The sequence below is a fragment of the Bombina bombina genome, chromosome 2 (genome assembly GCF_027579735.1).
Source record: "Bombina bombina isolate aBomBom1 chromosome 2, aBomBom1.pri, whole genome shotgun sequence".
In the NCBI taxonomy this organism is placed as follows: domain Eukaryota; kingdom Metazoa; phylum Chordata; class Amphibia; order Anura; family Bombinatoridae; genus Bombina; species Bombina bombina.
The window spans coordinates 996,331,306-996,358,047 of NC_069500.1; positions in this window are offsets into that span (position 1 = coordinate 996,331,306).

Genomic DNA, 26,742 nt, shown 5'->3' on the forward strand with positions numbered 1-26,742 from the left:
ACTCGACGGCACAGATAGAGTCTTCAGGCCACTGATCACCCAATCACCAATAAGTACTTACTCGTCCAATCACAGACCGGCACATAGTTGTCAACACCCAACGCACATCAACATATCTGCGTGTACATACAGCAATCTCAGTCACAAATCATGAGCAAGTACGGGATGCTCTACCCTATCACCCCACAGGCTCACTAGAAACATACCACCATAGTGCATATATAGTCGGATACGCCGATCTTTGATTGTTTACTATATGTAGACGGCTACCAGACTAACACCGCCTCAAATGGGTGAGTTGTATGATGGACCAATCAAATGCATAGGCTGTGACTAACACCCCCCTCCTTTGTCAAATGACGATAAATCAAGAAACAGGCAGGGCTCAACCTACATGGGGGAACAGTCTGTAACCAATCCCATAAGCGGAGTGGATCACGCCCCTCACTGGCCACATGTTATTAGTAAACATCTAAGCCGTCTTCATTATCCATAATCCAGCTGTCACTCACCGTACTGTGTCCAGCCTACACCTCGCCCATTTGAGGTGGTGTTAGTCTGGTAGCCGTCTACATATAGAAAACAATCAAAGATTGGCGTATTCGACTATATATGCATTATGGTGGCATGTTTATAGTGAGCCTGTGGGGTGATAGGGTAGATCTTCCCATAGTTGCTCATGATTTTGTGACTGAGATTGCTGTATGTACACGCAGATATGTTGATGTGCATCGGGTGTTGACAACTATGTGCCAGTCTGTGATTGGACGAGTAAGTACTTATTGGTGATTGGGTGATCAGTGGCCTGTAGACTCTATCTGTGCCGTCGAGTGCCTTTTTGCACTATATCAGATTTCTTATGATCGATTACTATGGCTCTGTTGGGATTGAGGACCCTGAAGGGATTTTTTATTAATAAAGTATATAGTCATTTATCACTTTGAATGTTTGGGCACCTGATGACGACACTATTAGTGTATGTCCAATTGGAATTCTATATTTAGGGGGTGTGTACTGAAAGGGGCAGGGATTGGCCCATAGTGTGTGGGAGGGTTTCTGGGGCCTATATAAGGGTTTATTTTTCACTTATATATTGTCAGAGGAAGGGACAGTGCTTAGTCCTGAAACCTCACAGCACAAATAAATAATTTTTGTTGACTACGCTGTCCAGAGTTCAGTGAGTGCTTATCTTCAACCTTGTTTATTATCCACAATAGCACCCTGGCAGTTGCTTATATATATATATATATATATATATATATATATATATATATATATATATATATACATACAATCTTTGCGCCATCTGCAACACACTTTGCAAACGTACACTTTTCTTTTTTGTGCACACACCCCTACTGGGTGCCTTATTATAACAAGTGATCACTGGTTATTAAATTTAATATTGTCATATTTCTAATGCACTCATAGTTGCAAAAAAATGTATGTTTCGTTTTGTCTTGTTTTTAACCCCCTGGTTTTAAAATTTACGCTGTTTTTTATATTAAATATATTTATCTCCTGTTTACACACACAAGTCGGATTTTTAGTGCTCCTTCCCACACACTTCCCCGATATGGGGTTAAATCTCAGCTTTTTGATGTCGATGAAAAAAGCGCTCGTGTTACTAGTTGAAAGCAAACGCATTCGCTTGAGCGCAAACGAATGTAATGCGCATCAGGTTAGCGCTACTTCAGAGATTTGTTTAACTGATGAGCAAGACAAAAAAGTTGCACAAAACACATCAAAATTATATTTAAATTTACACTCACATTAACAATGTCTAATAAAAATATTTTTAAAAAAAGTTGCAACAAAAGGTTAAAGGGCTCAAAGATCACAGGTGTCAGAAAAAAAAAGGCTGGCAAAGGGCTTTAATATAGAGATACATGTGTAAATATATATATATATATATATATATATATATATATATATATATATATATATATATATATATATATATATATACAGTTATGGCCAAAAATATTAGCACCCTGCATTTCTTTCAGATAATGCACCACTTTACCCAGAAAATTGTTGCAATTACAAATGTTTAGGCATTCTTATGTTTATTTCTTTTGTTTGTATTGGTATGACACAAAAAGTGGAGAAATAAAAGCCAAATCTGATACATTCCATGCAAAACTCCAAAATGGACTGGACAAAATTATTGGCACCCTCAATTTAATATTTGGTAGCATGCCCCTTGGAAAAATAATGAAATCACTTGCTTCCTGTAACCATCAATAAGTTTCTTACACCTGTCTACTAGAATTTTGGACCACTCTTCTTTTGCCAACTGCTCCAGGTCTCTCAGATTGGAAGGGTTCCTTTTCTCAACTGCTGTTTTGAAATCTCTCCACAGGTGCTCTATGGGATTAAGATCTGAACTCATTGCTGGCCAGTTCAGTACTCTCCAGCACTTTGTCATAAACCATTTTTGGGTCTTTGTCCTGCTGTAAGACCCATGACCTCTGATTGAGACCCAACTTTCTGACACTTGGCCCTACATTGCACCACATAATTCTTTGGTAGTCTTCAGATTTCATAATGCCATGCACACAGTCAAGACATCCAGTGCCTGAGGCAGCAAAGAAACCCCAAAATATCAGTGAACCTCCACCATGTTTTAAAAACCTAATTTCGTTTTGTGAAAACAGTAGAATGATGGACTTTACCAAAAAGCTGTAATTTTGTTTTGTCTGTCCACAGCATATTCTCCCAAAAGGATTTTGGCTTCCTCAGGTAAGTTTTGGCAAACTCCAACCTGGCTTTTTTATGTTTCTGTGTCAGCAGTAGGGTCCTCCTGGATCTCCTACCATAGCGTCCCTTTCCATTCAGATGGCAACATATAGTGCAAGCTGACACATTTGTACCCTGTGCCTGAAGGTCAGCTTGAATGAATGTTATCGTAGAAATTTGATTTAAATAATTGAATGTTGATAAGAATATTCTTAAAAATTCTATTATTGAATGTTATTTACAGTTTTTAAATGTCACTTTCGAATTTGAATGTGACATTCAAATTTGAATATTACATTTGAATTTGAATGTCACATTCAAATTCTAATATTACATTTTTTTTAAATACAGTTGTAGACTAGAAATATTATTTCGAATTCAAATGCTACATTCGAATTTCGAATGTGACATTCAAATTTGAATATTACATTTATACAACACAGTTTTAGACTAGAAATACTATTTCAAATTCGAATATTAGATTTATAAAACACAGTATATGGGGTTAATTTATTAATGTGCACCAGCAGTTCTTGTGAACTGCTGGTGCAATACCGCCCCTTGCAGATTCACAGCCAATCGGCCACTAGCAGGGGGTGTCTATAAACCTGATCGTATTCGATCAGGCTGACTGCTGTCCGCCACCTCAGAGGTGGCGGACGAGTTAAGGAGCCGCGGTCTTAGGACCGCTGCTTCTTAATTTCCACTTCAGGCGGAACTGAAGCTGAGTGGGTCAGAAGCAGCATCCGACTAGAAATAATATTTCAAATTCAAATGTTACATTTGAATTTGAATGTCACATTCGAATTATAATATTACATTTGTACACAGTTGTAGACCAGAAAAACTATTTTAAATTTGAATGTTACATTCGAATTTGAATGTCACATTCAAATTCGAATATTACATTTCAAAATTGAATGTGATATAAAATACATAGCTAAACATTCTATTATTTGAACAAATATTTTCGAATGTTATTGAAAGATTCGAAAACAATAATTCGAAAATAGAATGTTAGATTTTTCTATATATACAGGTATAGATATATAAAGATATATATAAGAATAGGAATATCAATTCAAAAATACAAAGAACATTTCCCCTGTATTAAGAACAATGGAATGCTAAATATTTACAGTAAATACACAGTTAAACACATTATTAAATAGTATAATAGAATTATTATTTACACACACACACACAAAGAGTCAACTAAACGTGTTTATTATAATCTTGTAATATGTGTGCAAATTAACACGGCGTGATATTGCTATATTGCTTGCAACATAAATTTCACTTGCCACTTGTAATATAGCCCAATATATTTCAACTAACGGCTAGATTACGAGTCTTGCGTTATGAGTAAAAAAGCAGCTTTTTTTACTACCGCTGGTATTACGAGTCTTGCAGATTTAGGGGCACCGCACACTTTTTTGGCATTACCACAAATCAACTTACGCAATTTGTGTATAGTCTATTTTCAATGGGTCTTCCATTGTGCCGGTATTACAAGCTTTTTTTTTTAGGCCAAAAAGTGAGCAGTACAGCCTATCCTACAAGATTCGTAACGCATTTTTAAGTCAGTAGTTATGAGTTTTACACTACAATGCTGTAGCATAAAACTCATAACTAAAGTGCTAAACATATTAACCCCTAAACCGCTGTACTCCCGCCTCACAAACACTAGTTAAATATTATTAAACCCTAATCTGCTGTCCCTAACATCACCGCCACCTACCTACATTTATTGACACCTAATCTGCCGCCCCCAGCATAACCGCCACTATATTATATTTATTAACCCCTAAACCTAAGTCTAACCCTAACCCTAACACTTCCTAACTTAAATATAATTAAAATAAATATAAATAAAACCTACAATTATTACCTAAAGTATTCCTATTTAAAACTAAATACTTACCTGTAAAATAAACCCTAAGCTAGCTACAATATAACTAATAGTTTATATTTACTAACTACCTAGCTAAAATAAATACAAATTTACCTGTAAAATAAAACCAGTTACACTAACACCTAACCTTACACTACAATTAAATAAATTACCTAAATTAAATACAATTAACTAAATTAAATACAATTAGCTAAATTACAAAAACAAACAAACACTAAATTACAGAAAATAAAAAACAAATTACAAGATCTTTAAACTAATTACACCTAATCTAATAGCCCTATCAAAATAAAAAAAGCCCCCCAAAATAAAAAAAACCCCTAGCCTAAACTAAACTACCAAGGGCCTTTTGCGGGGCATTGCCCCAAAGAAATCAGCTCTTTTACCTGTAAAAAAAAATACAAACAACCCCCCAACAGTAAAACCCACCACCCACACAACCAACCCCCCAAATAAAACCCTAACTAAAAAAAACTAAGCTCCCCATTGCCCTGAAAAGGGCATTTGGATGGGCATTGCCCTTAAAAGAGCATTTAGCTCTATTGCAGCCCAAAGCCCTAACCTAAAAATAAAACCCACCCAATAAACTCTTAAAAAAACCTTACACTAACCCCCTGAAGATCCACTTACAGTTTTGAAGATCTGACATCCATCCAAGACGAAGCCGGAGAAGTCCTCACGAAGCAGCTAGAATTCTTCAACGAAGCCGGGAGAAGTCTTCATCCAAGCCGGCAGAAGTGGTCCTCCCTACTGGCAGAAGTCTTCATCCTGACGACATCTTCTATCTTCATCCATCTGGCGCGGAGTGGGTCCATCTTCAAGACATCTGGCACGGAGCATCCTCTTCCAACGACGACTACCCGACGAATTAATGTACCTTTAAGTGATGTCATCCAAGATGGCGTCCCTTAGATTCCAATTGGCTGATAGAATTCTATCAGCCAATAGGAATTAAGGTTGAAAAAATCCTATTGGCTGATGCAATTAGCCAATAGGATTGAGCTTGCATTCTATTAGCTGTTCCAATCAGCCTATAGAATGCGAGCTCAATCCTATTGGCTGATTGGATCAGCCAATAGGATTGAAGTTCAATCCTATTGGCTGATTGCATCAGCCAATAGGATTTTTTCAACCTTAATTCTGATTGGCTGATAGAATTCTATCAGCCAATCGGAATCTAAGGGATGCCATCTTGGATGACGTCACTTAAAGGTTCAAAAAAGGATATCGGATCTCTTCATCATATTATAAAACATAGCAACTTTATTGAAACATAATTAAAAGTACATAGCCACCAGCACAAGAATATAGAGAACAGCTGGTCTGACTAGTTTCGGCATCTTGCTGTAATCTTAGACCTGCTGGGTACTTGGAAATTGCAGTCTTAAAAGTACACCCTTACACAGTCATTGGTTAGATAGAGAGCTCAAAGGACCTCCCATATTAACACCTTACATTGCTGGATTAATAAATCAAAGCTAATTTGCATAAAGGGAGAAGTCTAAAGGGAAAACATATATTGATATTATATTATATTATATAGAATAATATACACACAGAATGGTGAACATTGGGATAATTACAGTAATTACAGTAGTGTCATCAATTCAAAACATAATATAAATAAATATATATATATATTCATCAACAAACTACAAGAAGAGAACAAGGACCAACAAAAATTACTTATGGCCCTAAGCAGATAGGGAATCAAGCACTCTTTTAACAAGTTTAGAGATAGAGGAAACAATCTTACTCTGAAATATATGAAATAAAGTAAAAGAAAAATGTTTTATTAATAGTAAAGAAAGATTTCTTAATATCCAATACGTAGCAATGAGCTACATGAATACAGGCCTCGGGTATAGATTAACATCACAAAGTGAAATATGTTGAACAACCAACTCGGTACATGTGGCCAAGTAAAACCCTGAAGATGTGCACATCTTAATCACAATGCTGGCAAGAATACAATTCAAAGTTACATAATAAATTACTACACCCAGGCTGTACATGATACCCAAGTTAATACAAGGGATAGTTACCGGACAGGTGAATTATAGGGATCTAAGTAATAGTAGGTGCTTTGAAAAGATTTCAGGAACATCAATCATGGCAGTATATCAGCAATTACATAGAAATGCATACGAATATGAAGAAGAGCTATTGCAATAATTTTTAGCAATAAGATAGAAAGTGGATCATATCAAAATAATCTTCCATATTAAATTGCCTAACATCAGCAATTACATAGAAATGCATGCACAAGTATAGAGAGAATTCTTGCAGAGGATAACAAATGAGTCTTGGATAGTGCTGAAAAAACAAACAAATCACACCAGGATGACTTTCCACATAGAGCGGTATTGCTTTCAGCACCAAACAATGCATACATCCATAGGCAAGCAAAATGGAATAAGCGCTGTCAAAGCTGCAATCAGATTAGTGAAGCATAGAGTATGTTAGAGCTGCAAGTATTATATAATAAACGGTAAGCCAGCAGGATAAATGGCAAGAGTCAGTCCAGACTAACCCCCCACATTAAATAGATGAGCAGCTGTGTTCCTTTACTTAGCAATGTTAATGCACTTATCTGAATAAGAGAGTGTCCACTGCAGAGGTCCGCTGTTTGTTGCAAAGTTACCGGTACCTCCTAGGAGACTGCTTTGCAAGTGAGTTCCATGAAAAGTTACTGAGTCAGTCGGAGTTCCTCACGCTGAAGCGCTGCAGCGTGGTCAAGCTGCGTGCATACTTCCGGGTTGGTCACATGTGCATTCGTGATCCAGTGCCTTTAATTTATAGTAGCCATTTGTCCTGTACTTCTTTTGGTTTATATATATATATATATATATATATATATATATATATATATATATATATATATATATATATATATGTAGATATATACAATGGAAACAGTACCCTGTAAAAATTAACATATAAAGAGTACACATATACACACATATACAAATGAAAATGCTATCAACCTAAAACGGTAGTTTGCAATACCTTTTTAGCTATTGTCATTATTATAGCAACAAATCTCGCCCATATACGCAGAGCTGAGACCACACAAACAACATCAACAGGGATAATTAGCAAAATCAAGTGAACAGTATAGATAATGTACAACTTAAAATAAAGAGACATATAGGTATAGTTCTATACTTAGATTACTACTCTGTTAGCAAAGCTAAATTGGATAAGTTTGGATAAATGTTGTAAAACTTATTATTGGTGTGTGTCTTTGCTTGGAATGTTCAAAGTTAGCAAGCCCTATACTTTCCAAGGTAAGCTAATCCTCTGTACAGTGAGGTTAACCCAACTTTTTTAGAATATTTCATCCGGCGAGAGCTTTGCAAGCCTGGTGAGTAACAAATTAACATATCTTGGTGAACATGGCACAAAATTTGCATTCTAAATATTAAGTGAAATTTGTTTGCCTGAATATTCGGTGGCTGCACTATTCGGTTTTCATTTAGGTTAAATCAAAACGAAAACTGAATTTTCAGAAAACATTTACAATTGCTTTCGTTAAAACGAATATAAATGTTTGAAAGCTACAGGGGAAAAGGTCACCTGTAGTTACAATACTTACCCTAATGTGCACACCAGAGCATAGAGAACAGGTTAATGAGACAGTCTACACCACAATGTTTATTGTTTATAAAGATAGATAACGCCTTTACTACCCATTCCCCACCTTTGCACAACCAACATTGTTATATTAATATAATTTATAACATTTAAACCTCTACATTTCTGCCTGTTTCTAAGCCACTATAGACAGCCTCTTATCACACGTTTTTTAATTAGCTTTTCACAGCAAGACACTGCTAATTCATGTGTGCCATATACTGTAGATAAACCCCGGTATAAAGGGCCATAATTGAAGTGGCGCACGGGAAGCAAACTTTAACCCGGGTGGGTTAACGCGTGTATTACAAGTTGAAAGTAAAATGTCTGCGAGCAAGCGAAACCGTAAGCACACTAACTTCAGAACTTTGATTATCTCAAGCTCGCTAACTTCTTTCCATAGACTTAAACCTAACAATTTTCACTCATGCGCTAACCTGAATACCACATTAGACCTACAGCTGTATATATATATATATATATATATATATAAATACTATATATACAGTGTATATATATATATAATATATATATATATATGTATATATATATATATAAAAAATATATATATATAAATATATATATCATTGTTTTATTAAAAAATATATATATTTTGCATTTATATACAGTGTGTTATCTATACCTATATATCTATATGAATATATACAGGTGTAAAATATTAAAATGTTATAAAATATATTTTCATGTTTTAAGGTATTTGAGTCAAAAGGACTCCCACATGTGTGTGCGTATATACATATATATATATATATATATATATATATATACACACATGCACCTATTTAGAAATATATATACATACAGTATATATATATATATATATATATATATATATATATATATATACACACATGCACCTATTTAGAAATATATATATATACATACAGTATATATATATATATATATATATACACACACAAACACATACACGTATTTAGAAATATATATATATACACATATTTAGAAATATATATATATATATATATATACACACATACACATATTTAGAAATATATATATATATACATATAATGTATATATATATATATATATATATATATATATATATATATATATATATATATATACAGTATATACATACACATACACGTATTTAGAAATATATATATATATATATATATATATATATACACATATTTAGAAATATATATATATATATTTATAGGTATATACATTATAGCCCCTTTTATTCAAATACTTTGTAATATAGCATATACCTTGTAACCCTTATTATATTTTTTAGTAATATTTATATACATAATTGTATCAGATAGTGTATATATGAGTGTAACACTTTATTTTTACGTATTTAAGTTATGTTTGGTGCACATTTTTGTTATTTCTTATATGTTGTTTTCACTTGCGCAAAACCGACATGCTCTAAATTAGTTTGCGCTTGTGCAAACTTGTCTACTTTCATCTTGTATTATGCCCGCAAGTTAGCGCAGTCACAAAATTGGGTTATTGTGATCTGAACTAACAATAGGGCACCACTTGTAATCTAGCCCAGAATCATGATAATAGGTTTGATTAGTACATTGGCTGGATTTGAATTTACTCTATAGTAGTTTTGTTCCTCTTTTATAACTCATCTGAAATTATATACATGGAAAAATTACAAAGCAATACAACCTTTGCACTTAAAGGCACTTTGAGACTGTAATATAAAATGTTTTATTACTCAACGGGCAATACACTTTCATTATTTATTTTTCCATTTTCTGGTCATTTATCTTTGAAAATTAAGAAATTTTTAGTTGTGAGGATTGAAAGTGCACACTGCAGACTTCATAAGCTACATATCTATCCTTAAAGGGACACTAAACCCACATTTTTTCTTTCATGATTCAGATAGAGAATACCATTTTAAACAACTTTCCAATTTACTTCTATTATCTAATTTGCTTAATTTTTTAGATATCCTTTGTTGAAGAAGGAGCAATGCACATGGGAGAGCCAATCACACGAGGCATCTATGTGCAGCAACCAATCAGCAGCTGCTGAGCCTATCTAGATATGCTTTTCAGCAAAGAATATCAAGAGAATGAAGCAAATTAGATAATAGAAGCAAATTAGAAAGTTGTTTAAAACTGCATATTCTTTCTAAATCATGAAAGAAAAAATGTGGGTTTAATGTCCCTTTAACTGCATTTAGCAGAGATTCTCAGATAACAAACTGCAAAAAAATTCAAATATTGCTAATAACATGATAGGTGCTAGCTTTGTCTACCCAAGATTGGTTCCTCAAAAAAAAAAAAAAAAAAAAAATTGCAGCAAACAAGATCTTATTGCATTAATATTATTTTAACATTCACTTAGTATGTCAATTTATTGTAATTAGAAGGTGTTTACCATCAGTGTAAGTGCAGAACATATCTGCAATATATATACGATCCTGTGACAAGGTTACTAATTCTACGGACCGGGAAGTCTTATTTATGAGAGGAGTGCCCTTGTTATATGGTGGTATACAGTGTTGCTGTAAAGTTGGGCAGGGAATGAGCTACAATCAAGCTTTATAGATTGCTACAATATATGTGGATTACAAAAGTTACCACTTCTTTGATATCTTTAATGAGCTTCTATCAAGCCTAATATATTGTTACTACACATATGGATTACAAAGTATCACTTTTTGAGCCCTTATGATATATATTCAAATCACTGAACTGTGAAACTTTTTGAAAAGATGTCTCTGTTCTATTTTATCCTTAGGAATGCCTTAGGGGAAGTGTTGTTTTTGCGAGTGTATGCTGTATGCAAGTTTGAGTGAGGATAGGTTAGGGATCTATGACCAATTATTTGGTGTGTCTTTTGCACATTTTGTGTTGATCTATATATCATTGTTATGAATGTATTTTTTTGATTTGCATTAAATATTCATACTTCTTGATACAGTTAGGTGTGCTGAGTATTTTGTAGTATTTTATATCTGCAATATAATTCTTTCATGCATGTAACATTATGTTTATCATTTTTGAAGGAAGCAAAAGCAAATACATTTGCAAACTTTTTTTTTTTATTATCTAGGCCAATACGATGTCTTTGCTCCAGTGCATTTGTAACTTTTCAAGTATAATAACGTTACTCAGTACTTGTTTTTTTTACTGTATTTTCTAGATTTGCTCCCAAAATACCTTTACTTTTTGTGTGCAGAAGAAAAATGAATGAAAAATATGACTGTAGACAGCTTTCAAAAACGACTTCTTGAAACGTGCATCTCACAAAACCAATTCACATGTATTTCTCAGAAACCTGAGTGTGTGCTGATGAGTCAGTAAACATATGTGACTCAGTGTGTACAGAGCGATTGTGTCAAGGTCTTGAATACGTCTTTCCAAATACTTGAAAAAGTTTTGCTTGCCAAGGTATTCTATATTCAATGCACTTTTATCAAAACAAGATTTTCCATTAAATGGTTCTTTATTAGCATTGATTTGTATAAGGTTTATATTTGTATGGTGTCCAATGATGTTCTTTTAAATATGTAAGCATAGGCTCACTGAAGGCTACAGCAACGTTTTAGAGAAGTTTGAGATTTCATTGAAGTAAAATGGGTTTAGGATTTAGCCAGCACTCCAAAATTATACAGTTTGGACCAAAATATTACATAAAACCGCTCTTAGCTGAGAAATAATGATAAGGATAAGAGTTTTTTTCACTAACATTAGTACATTTTGGTCAGATAAGATACTGAAATTTGAAGTCACAATTTAGATCAGTTAAAAAAATAATTAAAAAGATGTAGCTTTAAGCTTTGAATTTACTTTAGCTTTCCATTTTCACACAGTCAGAACACAGGCATCATCATATAAAGGGCTAGATTACAAATGAAGAGCTAATTTATTGCGCACCCACAAATGGGCAAATTTGCAAGCGGCTCGCGGTAGCAATTAGCGCTTATAAGACAAACCAAAGATCAGATATCTGGTTAATTTTTTAAATGTGCCCCAAATGCCCCCCAAAATAAAGTGTTAGTTTTCTTTAAAAAACAAAATGTAGCATATAGAAAAAGAAAACTGCACTTAGTTGTTTTTGGGGGCTAAAATTGGCGGCTGTGGGGAGTGCCTTAACATTGAGGTCTATGGGAACTGTGTGTTCCCAGTAAATATATATGTATATGCTTATACACATATATATGTATGTGTTAATATGTGTATATACACATATTACCACATAAATATATATGTATATATTCATATATATATTTAAAGGGACTCCAAACCCCAAAAAAATATTTTGTGATTCAGATAGAGCTAGCAATTTTAAGCAACTTTCTAATTTACTCCTAATATCAAATTGTCTTCATTCTCTTGGTATCTTTATTTAAAAAGCAAGAACATAAGTTTGGATGCCGGACCATTTTTAGTGAACAACCTGGGTTGTCCTTGTTGATAGGACAGCACCAATAAACAAGTGCTGTCCAAGGTTCTGAACCAACAATTGGCTGGCTCCTTAGATGCCTTCTTTTTCAAATAAAAAAAGCAAGAGAACAAAGAAAAATTGATAGTAGGAGTAAATTAGAAAGTTGCTTAAAATTGCATGCTCTATATGAATCAAAAAAGAAAAAATTTGGGTTCAGTGTCCCTTTAAACTTTACTGACATCACTGCGCCTCTTACCACCTTTGCTGTGCAAGGTTCTCATTCCGTGTCTCACGGCATGATAACGAGGCTCCTATAGGAGCCTATGGAAGCATGCTCTTGTGAGCACAATGCTTCCCAGCAATGCAAACGTAAGCTTGTGGTCACATTGCTATCAACTTCTAATACCAGCACACATTAGCATGCACTGGTATTACTCAGTGGGGCGCTAATATCGATTTTGCAAAAGCGATATTTAGCGCTCCACTTGTAATCGGAACCCATAATTGCTTCCTTTTAATAGGCAGTGACATTTTTAGAGACTTTTCACACTGCAAACTATTTCAGGATTAAAGAAGAGGGACTCTAGCTGATTCAGCAGACTCCACCTGCTGGATTACAGGTTGTTGATAATTAAATACCTTTAATAATAAAACAGGAGATTGACACTGCTATTTATTATTTAAGTGTTCCAGATATTTTGAATTACTATGGCAATGACTGCTATGGGTGCCTTTGCAGTGTGTTATGCTTAGTCTCCCAGATTAAAGGAATATTACCTCATTCATATTATGGCTGCTGCAGCTTTCATAATAGAACCATCCAAATAATATTTCAAAGCTGAACAGCAACACCTTTATCATGCTTGGCATTGTCAACTAATGTTATTAATGTAAAAAAACAACAACTGCTTAAACTGACACTGTTAACTACCTGGTATGTCCTTTAAAGGCCATTCAACAAAAAAAATGCTGCATATGATGTAACTCTACATATCAAAAACAATTTTGTGTGAAATATGTTTAACTTTATATTGAAACTAATAGGAAATGCATTTTTAAACACAAGCTTTTTCTAGGGAGTTTGGTCCTCACATCTCTATTTGCTGTACAGTGGCACATATAATGAAAAAGTGTAAAATTAAAATACCTACTTTTAGATACAATAAAGAAAAGATTACTTTCATAACCCTTTACAGCCCATAAATGGCAAAAAACTTCTTTCCACGCTAACACAATTCAGATTATTATAACCTTGGTGACTAAATAATCTTGATTTTATTAAAGACAGGAGGCGAATATTTTGCATTATTCTTTACTGACACCAAAAACAACAGCAAAGAAACTGAAAGGAAGAAAAAAATAATGACACAGCAACAGCGTATAACCAATCAGGATACAGCATAACAATAAAGAGTCCTGAACAATCTAAGTCCTTCCTCTTTTCTTTGGTGAAGAACTAGCAGATTATAGAAGAACGAACATCAACAACATCCTGGGAAGTAAGGAATTCGAAGCTTTGAAGAAGATCCTAGTGAAGCCTTGAGAGAATCCAGGAAGAAAACCATCCACCGAATTACACTGGAAAGAAAAATAAAATGACAATAATAATTGTTCTCTTAGACATATCTAAAGAAAAAATTAAAGAGCATACATAACATTTCAATATCCTTATCAGAATTTTTTTTTTTTTTTTTATATAAACCTGTATTGGGAGAGGCAAGAAAAAGGGGGTGGGAAAATATTCGCCTCCTGTCTTTAATAAAATCAAGATTATTTAGTCACCAAGGTTATAATAATCTGAATTTTATGTCAAGACAGGAGGCTTCATATTTTGCAATTTTAACGCAATAAAAGTAAAGACTCAGAAGCGTGAAGAATGGGTTTAAAATAGAAACGAGAAAAGGTGGTTGAAGAAGACCAATCTGCAGCTTTAAGGATATCTTGAACGCTACTACCCGATAAGAGAGCTCTGGATGCAGCCGCACCCCGAACAGAATGAGCTCCAAAAGAAAGGTCAATGCCTGCGGAGGACATGAGCCAACGGACCCATCTGGCCAAAGTGGGAGAAGAGACAGGACAAAAGGGTGGTACAAAAGAAATTAGCAATTGACCTCCGGAGGAAGGGCGGGAGGAAGTCGTCCTAGAAAGATAAGATTTCAAACAGAGAGCCACACAGAGTTGAGGGTCGTCAGGGAAATAAGGGTAAAAAATGGAAGATGACATGGATTTTGTGCGTTTAGAGATGGAAAAGGTAACGCCCTCAGGGGAAAAGGAAATGCCTTCAATATCCAACGCACGGATGTCCGAAATTCTGCGGAAGGAAACTAAGCAGAGCAGCATCGCCAACTTGGCCGACAACTGTTTAAGAGAAAGTTCTATATTGGGAGGCCAATCCCTAAGAAAGGCCAGCATGATGGAGACATCCCAAAGGTGAGTGTATCGAGCAGAAGGGGGAACTTTCAATCGAATAGCTTTTAAAATCCTGCAAACCAAGGGGTGTCTACCAACCGGATTGCCATCGACTGGAAAATGGCCCGCTGAAATTGCGGAGCGGACGACATTAATGGAGCGATAAGCTTTCCCTTGGGAAAACAGTTCTGAAAGAAAATTTGCAATAAGAACTACAGGGGCTGAAAAGGGATCAACCTGCCTGCGAGAACACCAACAAGCCCATGACGTCCAGGCTGAAGCGTAACATTTCCTGGTGCCAGGGGCCCAAGATTCTCGAAGGAGGAGCTGAGCGTCTCTTGAAAGGCCTTCTGAAGACCAAGATCCCCTGAAATCTGCCAAGCTAGCAGGGGAAGGCGGTTCTGGAGAACCAGGGGATGTGGTTCTCCTTGAGGGTCTGAAAGAATGTCTAACTGATTGGGCAGAAGGAGAGGAGGGGAGACTACCATCTCCAGAAGAAGAGGGAACCAAGGTTGCATTGGCCAGAAGGGGGTAACTATTGTCAGGGAGCATTTGAGTCTCCTGACCGACCAAAGGGTTCTCGTGATGAGCGAGAAGGGGGGAAAAGCATAAGCTCCGTATTGAGGCCATTCTTGTAGAAAAGCATCCGAAGCTTCGCTCCCCGGATCTGGAAGCCAGCTGAAGTAGCGGGGCAATTGATGGTTGATCCTGGAAGCAAAAAGGTCCACTGAAAAGGGACCGAGAATACTCTGAATTTGCAGAAAAATAGGGCGAAGAAGTCGCCAATCGCTGGAGTCTCTCCAAAAACGAGAAAACCAGTCCGCGACAATGTTGGTGACTCCAGGAATATATTGAGCCCGGAGGGAAATGTTGCGGGAGGCACAGAATGTGAACAATTCTGAGGTAAGGTCTGATAGCATTTTGGATTTCGTTCCTCCTAAACGATTGATGTATTGGACCGCAGATATGTTGTCCATACGAAGGAGGATGCAACAATTCCTAAACTGTTTGGAGAACGAGCGGATGGCAAAAGATCCTGCCAAGAGCTCTAGACAATTGATGTGAAGCGACTGTTCTAGAGGGGACCAAGATCCCCCCGTCGCCGAGGTCTCGAAAGACGCCCCCCAACCCAGCAGACTGGCATCTGAGGAAAGCACAAAGTCTGGCGAGGATCCGAAGATAGCCTTGCCATTCCAGGATTCCATGTGACGGAGCCACCAGGACATCTCTGCACGGACCTCCTCGTTCAAACAAATCATCTGGTGATATGAACGACATTCTCTGAAAGATTGAATCTTCAGCCTCTGCATTGCTCGGTAATGCAGGGGGGCAGGAAAAATTGCCTGAATGGAGGAGGCGAGGAGCCCGATAATTCTGGAAAGTTGACGGATAGATATCATGGGGGACGCTAGTACCTCTTGAATTTCTAATTTGATCTTGTCGATCTTCTCTTGAGGAAGGAGGAGCAGACCTGAGGTGGAGTCTATGAGAAAACCCAGAAACTCTACCTTCTGAGAGGGAGTTAGAGCTGACTTTTCTGAGTTGATCACAAATCCCAGCCCTTGAAGAAGGGAGGAGGTTGTGTGTAAGTGAGAAAGGAGGGAAGATTGATCTTCTGCCATAAGGAGAATGTCGTCCAGATAAATGATAAGGCGAATGCCTTTGCCTCTGAGGATTGCCACGACGGGTTTTAGAAGCTTGGTGAAACACCAAGGAGCTGAACTGAGGCCGAAAGGAAGGCAAGTAAACTGCCATATCCTTTCGTCCCAGAGGAACCTGAGGAATTTCCGATGGTCTGGGAAAACAGGTACCGTAAGGTAGGCATCTGTCAAATCTAGGCGGACGAACCAGTCCCCGAGACGTAGAAGGTCCCTGAGCATGTGGATACCCTCCATCTTGAAATGTCGGTATACCACGAAAAAATTCAAGTCCCGAAGATTGATGACCGGACGAAAACCACCTGTCTTTTTCTTCACTAGAAAAAGGTTGCTTAGAAAACCGCCTTGTTGGTTCAAAACCTCCTCTATAGCGCCTTTGAGACAGAGAGATTGAACTTCTGAACCAATAAGGTCTATATTTGATTTTGAGAGGTTCAGGGGCTTTGGGGGACCACTCTGGAAAGGAGGGCATATGAATTCGAGCTTGAAGCCTCTCACTGTTTGAGCAATCCAAGGATCCTGAGATATTAAATCCCACGAATGGGAAAAAAGGGACAGTCTGCCTGCAAAGGGAGACATGGGGAAAGAAGTCAGGTGTAAAGGAGGAGTACTCACTCTGGGTATTGGAGGGGCCTGGAGGTAAGGTTGGCCTAGGAAGGGCTGGTCTGGTCCTGGCAGCTCGAGATCTTGGTGGGAAGAGAGCCCTCTGAGGGTAGGTGGGGTATTGCTGGAAAGCGACTGCTTGGCGTTGCTGGACCATGAATTGCTGACGGCCGGGCAGACGACCCCTGAATCTGCCGGCCCTGCCAAAAACCCGGTTGGAAGGGTTGAAAACTCTCCTAAGGGAGGCTTGAATTTTGTCAATAGATGTAAAGGTGGAAACGTAATGCCTCATGATATCTAAAAAGGGTTCCCCAAAGAGAAGACCTTTGGCAGAAGAGCCTGCTTCCTCGATAGCGAGAACAGCCAATCTGGGATTAATTCGCAACAATGCAGACCTTCTGCGTTCAGTAGAAATGGCTACGTTTGCGTTGCCAAGGAAGCAAAAAGCTCGAAAGGCCCATTCTCGAATGGCAAAAGGATCTAAGGGAGAGCCAGACAGAAGGGCTTCATCCGCAAGATGCAAAATCTGGGCCAAAGGACCCGAAGTGTCCAGGAGTTTATCCTGAACCCCTCTAAGAGCTTTGTCTAAGCCTTTTCTTGGGTCTCTACCTTTTCTAGTTAGAAAGGTAGCAAGTTTAGCGTCAAATTCAGGAGTTACAGATTCCCTACAAGGGAGGGAAGGTCTACGACATTCTGCACGTAGCTTATTACGATCTTCACGATCGAGAGGCTTCCTAAGCGATCTCTGCAAAAAGTGAGAGAGATGAGGAGCCAATGCCCAGTCAGATGACCTGGGGTGTTTAATGTGTTTGGGACTAAAAATGGGATTTCCAGCCGGGTCAACCATTTCGTCCTCTAGTTCAATATGGGAGGGTCGAGAACGAGGAGCTCTTGCCTGAGGAGCTGGAACTGGATCAAGTTCTAGGTCAGACAGAGGATCCTCTTCCCAATCCAGCCCAGGAAAGGATTCCATATAGTCCTCCATGTCAAAATTCTCAGAGTCAGAGCTCTGAATCCCCCTTCGTGTACCCAAGGGAGAAAGGGTTCGTTTACCCCGTTTAACCTCTGGGGAGGAGGTTCTTGCACCCCTATGTGAAACGCCCGGGGGAGGGGCTTTAGGTCTCAGAGCCTTGCCTGAATGTGGGGCAGAGCGAGAATGAGACCTCCAATGACGCTTGCGTATTATTGGAGAGTCTGAATCAGAGGAAGAAGATTCTTCCAAATGAAGAGGCATAGGTTGTTCTAAAAAATTTTCAGGAGGGGAAATATTATGTTTTAGGGCAGACGCTATGGCCGAATTAATATAGGCTAAAAGTTCCTCTTTGGATTGGGAGGAAGAAGGGGCGGGGTCAATGACAGGGTCGGCAGACTCCATTTGAAATTAATGCACTGTAGTTCAGATCTAAATAGAAAAGTAAAATTTAAAATTAAAAATCATTTTAGAAAAAATAAAAATAAGAAATAAATAAAAAAATTATTTATATTAATAGGCAGGATTTGAACCCTGAACCTATAAACTGTCAGTCTATAGTGTTAGTCCTCAAGGCTAAACAAAAAGTTAAAATAAATATCTTTCCTTTATTTTTTTTTATTTTTTTTTTTTTATAAAGAAAGTTACTGACCAATTATAAATATCTTATTAACCTGAAGCTAAGTGTATTAATGGAGGTTAGTTGGAATCGAACTCCCAACCTATTGCATGAGAGGCAGAAAGGCTAAGCATAGAGCCATTAGAGTAGCAGCAACCAAGGACTGCATTTACATACTAATAAACCTTTAAAGTAAAAAAGGCGGGAAAAACGGCAAACTGATCCTTTAAAAACTTTGAAATAACAGAATCTATAGGGTTATGTATATACTTTATTACGTTTAGTATTAGACTTTAAAAAACAATATTTTATATGTACCATTAATGGATGAGTATTACACATGAACTTGTAAAGCAAACTCCACACTCCCGAACCGGAGCCGACACAGGCCGCGGCTCACACACCCGACCAGTTCAGCTTAAAAGCCCCCGGTCAGGTGCGTGTCCGCGTGACCGTAGCGGCACCGGCCTCAGACGCGAGTGAGGGTACAAACGGAGCAGACCGTCTTTAGCAAGGCGGCTGCTCCGACGACAGATTTTTTTGACAGATTGCCCAAAATTAAGAGAAGAACGGAGCAGTCACACTGAAGTGGCTGAAAACAGTTCTAACTTGCCAGACTAAGAACGGAGCAGCCACCCAGAAGTGGCTGATCCGTAGATGGTGGCAAAAATCACCTTACAAACAGATAGGTATACAAAAGAAAAGTAATTTCTAATTAGAATAACACACACAAGTTGCTATTATTTTTAAATGTGCTGAAAAGAGTTCAAATAAAAAAGGCAATGTAGAATACCTTTATCTAGATTAGTTAGTTAATGTTATAACAATTAAATGGAAAACAATTCTAAATATGTATATATAGAATATTATACAATATTCAAGAAAGAAATAATACGTGACCTGCTTGTCTTTGGTGCAGCAAAGAAAAGAGGAAGGACTTAGATTGTTCAGGACTCTTTATTGTTATGCTGTATCCTGATTGGTTATACGCTGTTGCTGTGTCATTATTTTTTTCTTCCTTTCAGTTTCTTTGCTGTTGTTTTTGGTGTCAGTAAAGAATAATGCAAAATATGAAGCCTCCTGTCTTGACATAAAATTCAGTAGTGTGCTCTTAGTTGTTCTGAGGTTAAAGACTAAAGCCTATAATTAAAAAAGTTTAGCACACAGTGGAGTAACTATAAACTTCAGGGCCTGGTGCTACCAATGTAGCCACCAATCAGCAAGCACTATCCATGGTGCTGAACCTAAAATGGGCCGGTTTCTAAGCTTTACATTCCTACTTTTCAAATAAAGATACCAAGAGAACGAAGAAAAATTTATAGAAGGAGTAAATTAGAAAGTTGCTTAAAATTGCATGCTCTATCTAAATCCTGAAGAAAAAAATTTGGGTTTAGTATCTCTTTAAATTAAATGATAGCTTATGTAAATTCTATATAGCAATCATATTGTTCCACATGGAAATTTTTCATCACAGGAATAAAACATCTAAATAGATGTAAAAGAATACATTTTATAAAAATATTTATCAAATATTAAATTATAACTTTCATTCAAAAAGTGGTCAATTAAAAATAAGGTTGTATCTATGGTGTTCACATAAAAAGTAACATTAAAATGGTGTATTAAAAAACACAGGTACAATAAACACATTAAAATGATATAAAATTATAAGAAATAATATAAAATGGTGTAACAAATAATGTAAAAGATAGATCTTGTTATGAATAGAGGCGCCCCCTAGTAGTAACACACCCTTAGTGTTACTGATTGTTTCTTTGTTATGAATAGATCCCATTCTGCATAAAACCTATTGTTAATAAAATATATACTGTCTCACAAATTCAGCACTTCTAAATTGCCATTTAGTCCCCTAGGGGCAATACTATCTAATTGGAAAATCCATTTTGCTTTGAAGAGGAGGAGTTTCATTTCACAATCTCCCCCCCCCCCCCTCCAATTCTTTTAACCTTCTCTAAATACCAATTTTTAAGGCTAGAACTAGAACAATTGCGATATACTTTTAGGTCATTTTTTTTCTCCTTAAAGTGAATGTAAATTTTAATGCTAAAGTGCCCGGTTTTTAAAAAATTGATTAAAAACAGGGGCACTTTCATTCATCAAAATTTACACTTACCTTTTAAACTTGACAGCAGCTCCAGCTTCCTCCGGTCGTTTCAAGCTATTTCTGATGTCAGAAATGATGGATAGGTCATCCTCAAATCACGGCTTTCCCCCCGGGGGAATCAGTGTCTGATTCAATGCCGTGATTGGAGGAAGCCAGATTCCTCATTTTAGACCCAGGAAGAGGCTTTGCAATGGGTGGAGGAAGCTGTAGCTGCTGTGAAGATTAAAAGGTATGTTTTTTTTTCTCAACAGTAGTTAAATGTAAATTTTGATGAATTAAAGTGCCCCTGTTTTTAATCGAATTTTCAAAAACCGGGCACTTTAGAATCAAAATTTACATTCACTTTAAGTTGAAGTAAGTGTTCTCTTATCCTGTCTCTTTCAGGACGGGACGTCTGACCTATATACTGTAGGACACACTTACATTTGATAATATATATATATAATTAGTACATCTAATTAGGTCATGGATTGTAAATTCATCTTTATTGCATTTGGATGTAAGTGTTACGAAACAGAAGGGTTTCTTTCCCTGTCGCTTATGTAAAGCCTGCAAACACGGGGTCAAAACTAATAAAGTTGATGTGGAATATATGTTAACGATCATCTGTTGACATATCTGCAAACTATTCATATGTGGATTGTGTATGATGATATTATATTTCTAGTGTATTGAGGACTGTATCTGGACTTCCATGAGTTAGAACCCAGTCTCCTGGCTTTTGTCATCAATGTAAGGAGAATTATTTGTCCTCAAATTTTAATTTAACAAACTTTCCCTTTGTTAATCTTAACCCTCATCTTGCATATTATTTTTACAAGAGCTGTCTTAAGTTCTAATATCTCAAACATTATATGACACTTAACAAGACTTGGTTAAATAAAAGCATATACATCATCAAGGTAGATTTTAAATATGTGCATTCATATTGCCTAATTCAGTCATTTGGCACAGAACCGAATGAACGGCAGCCTGTATGAATTAAAAAGATAAGAAATTAACATATTAAGGAAATTTGTTAATGTTCGTTCATTTGTCATTCTTTTAATAATAAAAAAATACTAACTTATGCTATTAACCCTTAAGCCACCACAAGCTCATCACAGAAACCTGCTAAACTACTTAACCCATAAACCGCCACAACCCCCATTGCAATACTAAACCGCCATAACCCCCTGCAACAACCCACTACACAACTCCTAAACCTACACTACTTAACCCTTAAATTGCCAAAACCCCATTGCAACCCCCAAAACGATTTAACCCTAAAACACCACAACCCTCATAGCAATAACTCCCTACACTACTTAACCCCTAAACTGCCACAAAATCAATTGCAATAAAACACCATACACTATTAACCCCTAAACTGCCACAACCCTCACCCCCATAAAAACCTATACTACTTAACCCTTTAACTGCCACAACCCTAATAGCAATAAACCCCTCTACACTATTAAAAAACCCCGCTAACAGTGAAAAAAAGCATTTAAAAAATAAAAAAAGTCCCATACTGAACTAAAGTACCCTAAAATAAAATAAAAAATGCTAAAAAAAACTATCCCGAAACTAAAATAACCCTCCAAAAAAAGCCCCCCCCCCCCCCTTGTGGTGGTTTAGGGGTTAAGTATAATAGGGTTTTGGGGGTTGTAGTGGTTTTGGGGTTAAGTAGTGTCGGTTTAGGTCTTTAGGGGTTATATAGCAGATTTTTGCAATGGAGGTTGTGGCGGTTTAGTGTAGCAGGTTTTTGTGATGGGTTTGTGGCGGTTTAGGGATAATAGAGTAGGAGTTTATTGTGATAGGGGTTGTGGTGGTTTAGGGGTTAAAAAGTGTAGGGGTTAAATAGTGTAGGTAGATTTTTATTTTTATTTTAGCCATTTTATTTGGTTTAATGAATTTTGTTAACAACCAACAACTGTTAATGAAATTCATCCAAAATGAATGGAAAGTCGGACGACCCGAAAGGGTTCAATATTTTTGCTGATGCACATATGTAGTAGGTTTACTTATCACTGCAATATACGTTAAAAAAACACATATTGAAGTTTACCCTTTAAAATAAGTATACTTTTCTAACTTCTTAAATACGTAGGATACATATTCCCCTGCTCTCAGGACAAAATCCTAGAAACCATTATTAGCAGATTATTGACTTTGGGATTTGATAATAATGTTGTTGAAAAGTGGATACAATCAAGCTGCTCATTTGAAAGAAGGGAATCCCCTCTTTAGAAAGCATGGAATGACAAATATTATATGTATATTATATATATTATATCATTAACATACAGGAAAGACTATGAGCTACTGTATACATATAAAATGCATCAGTTTTAAGAAACTACCATGAACAGCAATATCACATGTTCAACTAAACTGTGCCAAGGGATCTTAGCCAGATTTGGCACCATTTTTGATCCAAAAAACATTTTAAAACTAGGAAAATTGGCTTTAGAAACACATAACATATAAAAATGGTTTATTGCTTGAAAAATAGCAGCTGCTAATTGATATTTGTGTGTACTCTGACAGTTAAGTACCTGTTTAATGCAAATGCAAGAATTCTCAGTTGTCCAAAACATAGACTGAAAATAATTATTAACCAAATATGAGAAAAAGCAAGAATTATTCTAGATGTTCAAACCACATAATTACTTTGGGGTAGCAAATAAGAAAAATCTGAACAAAATAGTAAAACAATAACCAATTTAGGTGTCACACGATTCTGACTTAAAAGGTTTACTAAGGTACAGATATAATGACCATGCACAAATGCAGTACTGTGAAAACACCAGTATCCATCATATATGACATAAACTCTTGTTTTCTTTGTAGAACATACAAAAGTGAAGAAGAAAAAAAAGGATTTAAGGTTCACACACTACAATTAAAATTAAACTTTTAACAATGTAAATTAAAATAGCAAACTAGACACTAAACCACCAATCCCTATGGTAAACAGTTAAAAAAGAGGGAAAACAATCCACTAAGTTAAAAACTGATCATCCCTCAGGATATACAAAAACTCAGAGTTAGGTAGAGTGGTGAGGACTTTTATTAAACTGATGTTGTTGTCAGATATTTAAAAGGTTAACTGCACATGTGTCAGCATTAGCTCACTATTTAGTCAGCCATTTCCAAGATGGATCTGGCTATACTCATTACCTTGGAGTTATTTTGAATAATAAGAGGGAGAGAGAGGGAGAGATAGGGGTGATACATTAGTGGATAGATGCTAGAAATACAGATGTCCATAGTACTATAAAGCCTAGAGCAGCTCGGCCACTGTGTCAAAGGATTTTATCTCAGGGATGTGGAAGGGATATGCAAAATAATGAAAAGGTATCATTTGCACCATATCCCTCCTCCTTTATGAGCGTAGTACCAATATCTCAGCCTAATAGCGCTTTACCTGTATTGGTGAGGATGATGACCTGTATAACCTTTCTGGCCTCTTACAGTTTTAAGTTATTCAAGGGACTTGTTAGTGGAATGGCCCAGTCCACTTTTTCATGGGCACTGGGCTGTTTCCTGACAGCTCTGAGGACTCTTGTCCAGAGGAGAATTGCCTGGTATTTCGGGGCTGGACTGACCTTACTTGGCGGGATCAGACTGATATACTTCAGGAAAGTTTTCTTCTGTGAAAAGCACACTGGTCTAAAAGAGGCTGCTTCCGGGTGGTAGGTCGCCATAGAACAAGCCACTGAGCTGTTGTTCGTTCCTGGTAGAGCGCTTCTCTCTTTGTATGCAAATTATTATGACCCTGGGGAAGTCTCCCTATGGGTGATGGGGGAAACCAGACGTGGACTCCTTGCCCAGTGTGCTTAGAGGAATGTGGCTGCACCTCACTGACGAGGCCCATAGAAGGCCGAAACGATCGTCTGGGGTTGTCATGTTCCTTGTCCAGAGGAGAATTGCCTGGTATTTCGGGGCTGGACTGACCTTACTTGGCGGGATCAGACTGATATACTTCAGGAAAGTTTTCTTCTGTGAAAAGCACACTGGTCTAAAAGAGGCTGCTTCCGGGTGGTAGGTCGCCATAGAACAAGCCACTGAGCTGTTGTTCGTTCCTGGTAGAGCGCTTCTCTCTTTGTATGCAAATTATTATGACCCTGGGGAAGTCTCCCTATGGGTGATGGGGGAAACCAGACGTGGACTCCTTGCCCAGTGTGCTTAGAGGAATGTGGCTGCACCTCACTGACGAGGCCCATAGAAGGCCGAAACGATCGTCTGGGGTTGTCATGTTCCTTGTCCAGAGGAGAATTGCCTGGTATTTCGGGGCTGGACTGACCTTACTTGGCGGGATCAGACTGATATACTTCAGGAAAGTTTTCTTCTGTGAAAAGCACACTGGTCTAAAAGAGGCTGCTTCCGGGTGGTAGGTCGCCATAGAACAAGCCACTGAGCTGTTGTTCGTTCCTGGTAGAGCGCTTCTCTCTTTGTATGCAAATTATTATGACCCTGGGGAAGTCTCCCTATGGGTGATGGGGGAAACCAGACGTGGACTCCTTGCCCAGTGTGCTTAGAGGAATGTGGCTGCACCTCACTGACGAGGCCCATAGAAGGCCGAAACGATCGTCTGGGGTTGTCATGTTCCTTGTCCAGAGGAGAATTGCCTGGTATTTCGGGGCTGGACTGACCTTACTTGGCGGGATCAGACTGATATACTTCAGGAAAGTTTTCTTCTGTGAAAAGCACACTGGTCTAAAAGAGGCTGCTTCCGGGTGGTAGGTCGCCATAGAACAAGCCACTGAGCTGTTGTTCGTTCCTGGTAGAGCGCTTCTCTCTTTGTATGCAAATTATTATGACCCTGGGGAAGTCTCCCTATGGGTGATGGGGGAAACCAGACGTGGACTCCTTGCCCAGTGTGCTTAGAGGAATGTGGCTGCACCTCACTGACGAGGCCCATAGAAGGCCGAAACGATCGTCTGGGGTTGTCATGTTCCTTGTCCAGAGGAGAATTGCCTGGTATTTCGGGGCTGGACTGACCTTACTTGGCGGGATCAGACTGATATACTTCAGGAAAGTTTTCTTCTGTGAAAAGCACACTGGTCTAAAAGAGGCTGCTTCCGGGTGGTAGGTCGCCATAGAACAAGCCACTGAGCTGTTGTTCGTTCCTGGTAGAGCGCTTCTCTCTTTGTATGCAAATTATTATGACCCTGGGGAAGTCTCCCTATGGGTGATGGGGGAAACCAGACGTGGACTCCTTGCCCAGTGTGCTTAGAGGAATGTGGCTGCACCTCACTGACGAGGCCCATAGAAGGCCGAAACGATCGTCTGGGGTTGTCATGTTCCTTGTCCAGAGGAGAATTGCCTGGTATTTCGGGGCTGGACTGACCTTACTTGGCGGGATCAGACTGATATACTTCAGGAAAGTTTTCTTCTGTGAAAAGCACACTGGTCTAAAAGAGGCTGCTTCCGGGTGGTAGGTCGCCATAGAACAAGCCACTGAGCTGTTGTTCGTTCCTGGTAGAGCGCTTCTCTCTTTGTATGCAAATTATTATGACCCTGGGGAAGTCTCCCTATGGGTGATGGGGGAAACCAGACGTGGACTCCTTGCCCAGTGTGCTTAGAGGAATGTGGCTGCACCTCACTGACGAGGCCCATAGAAGGCCGAAACGATCGTCTGGGGTTGTCATGTTCCTTGTCCAGAGGAGA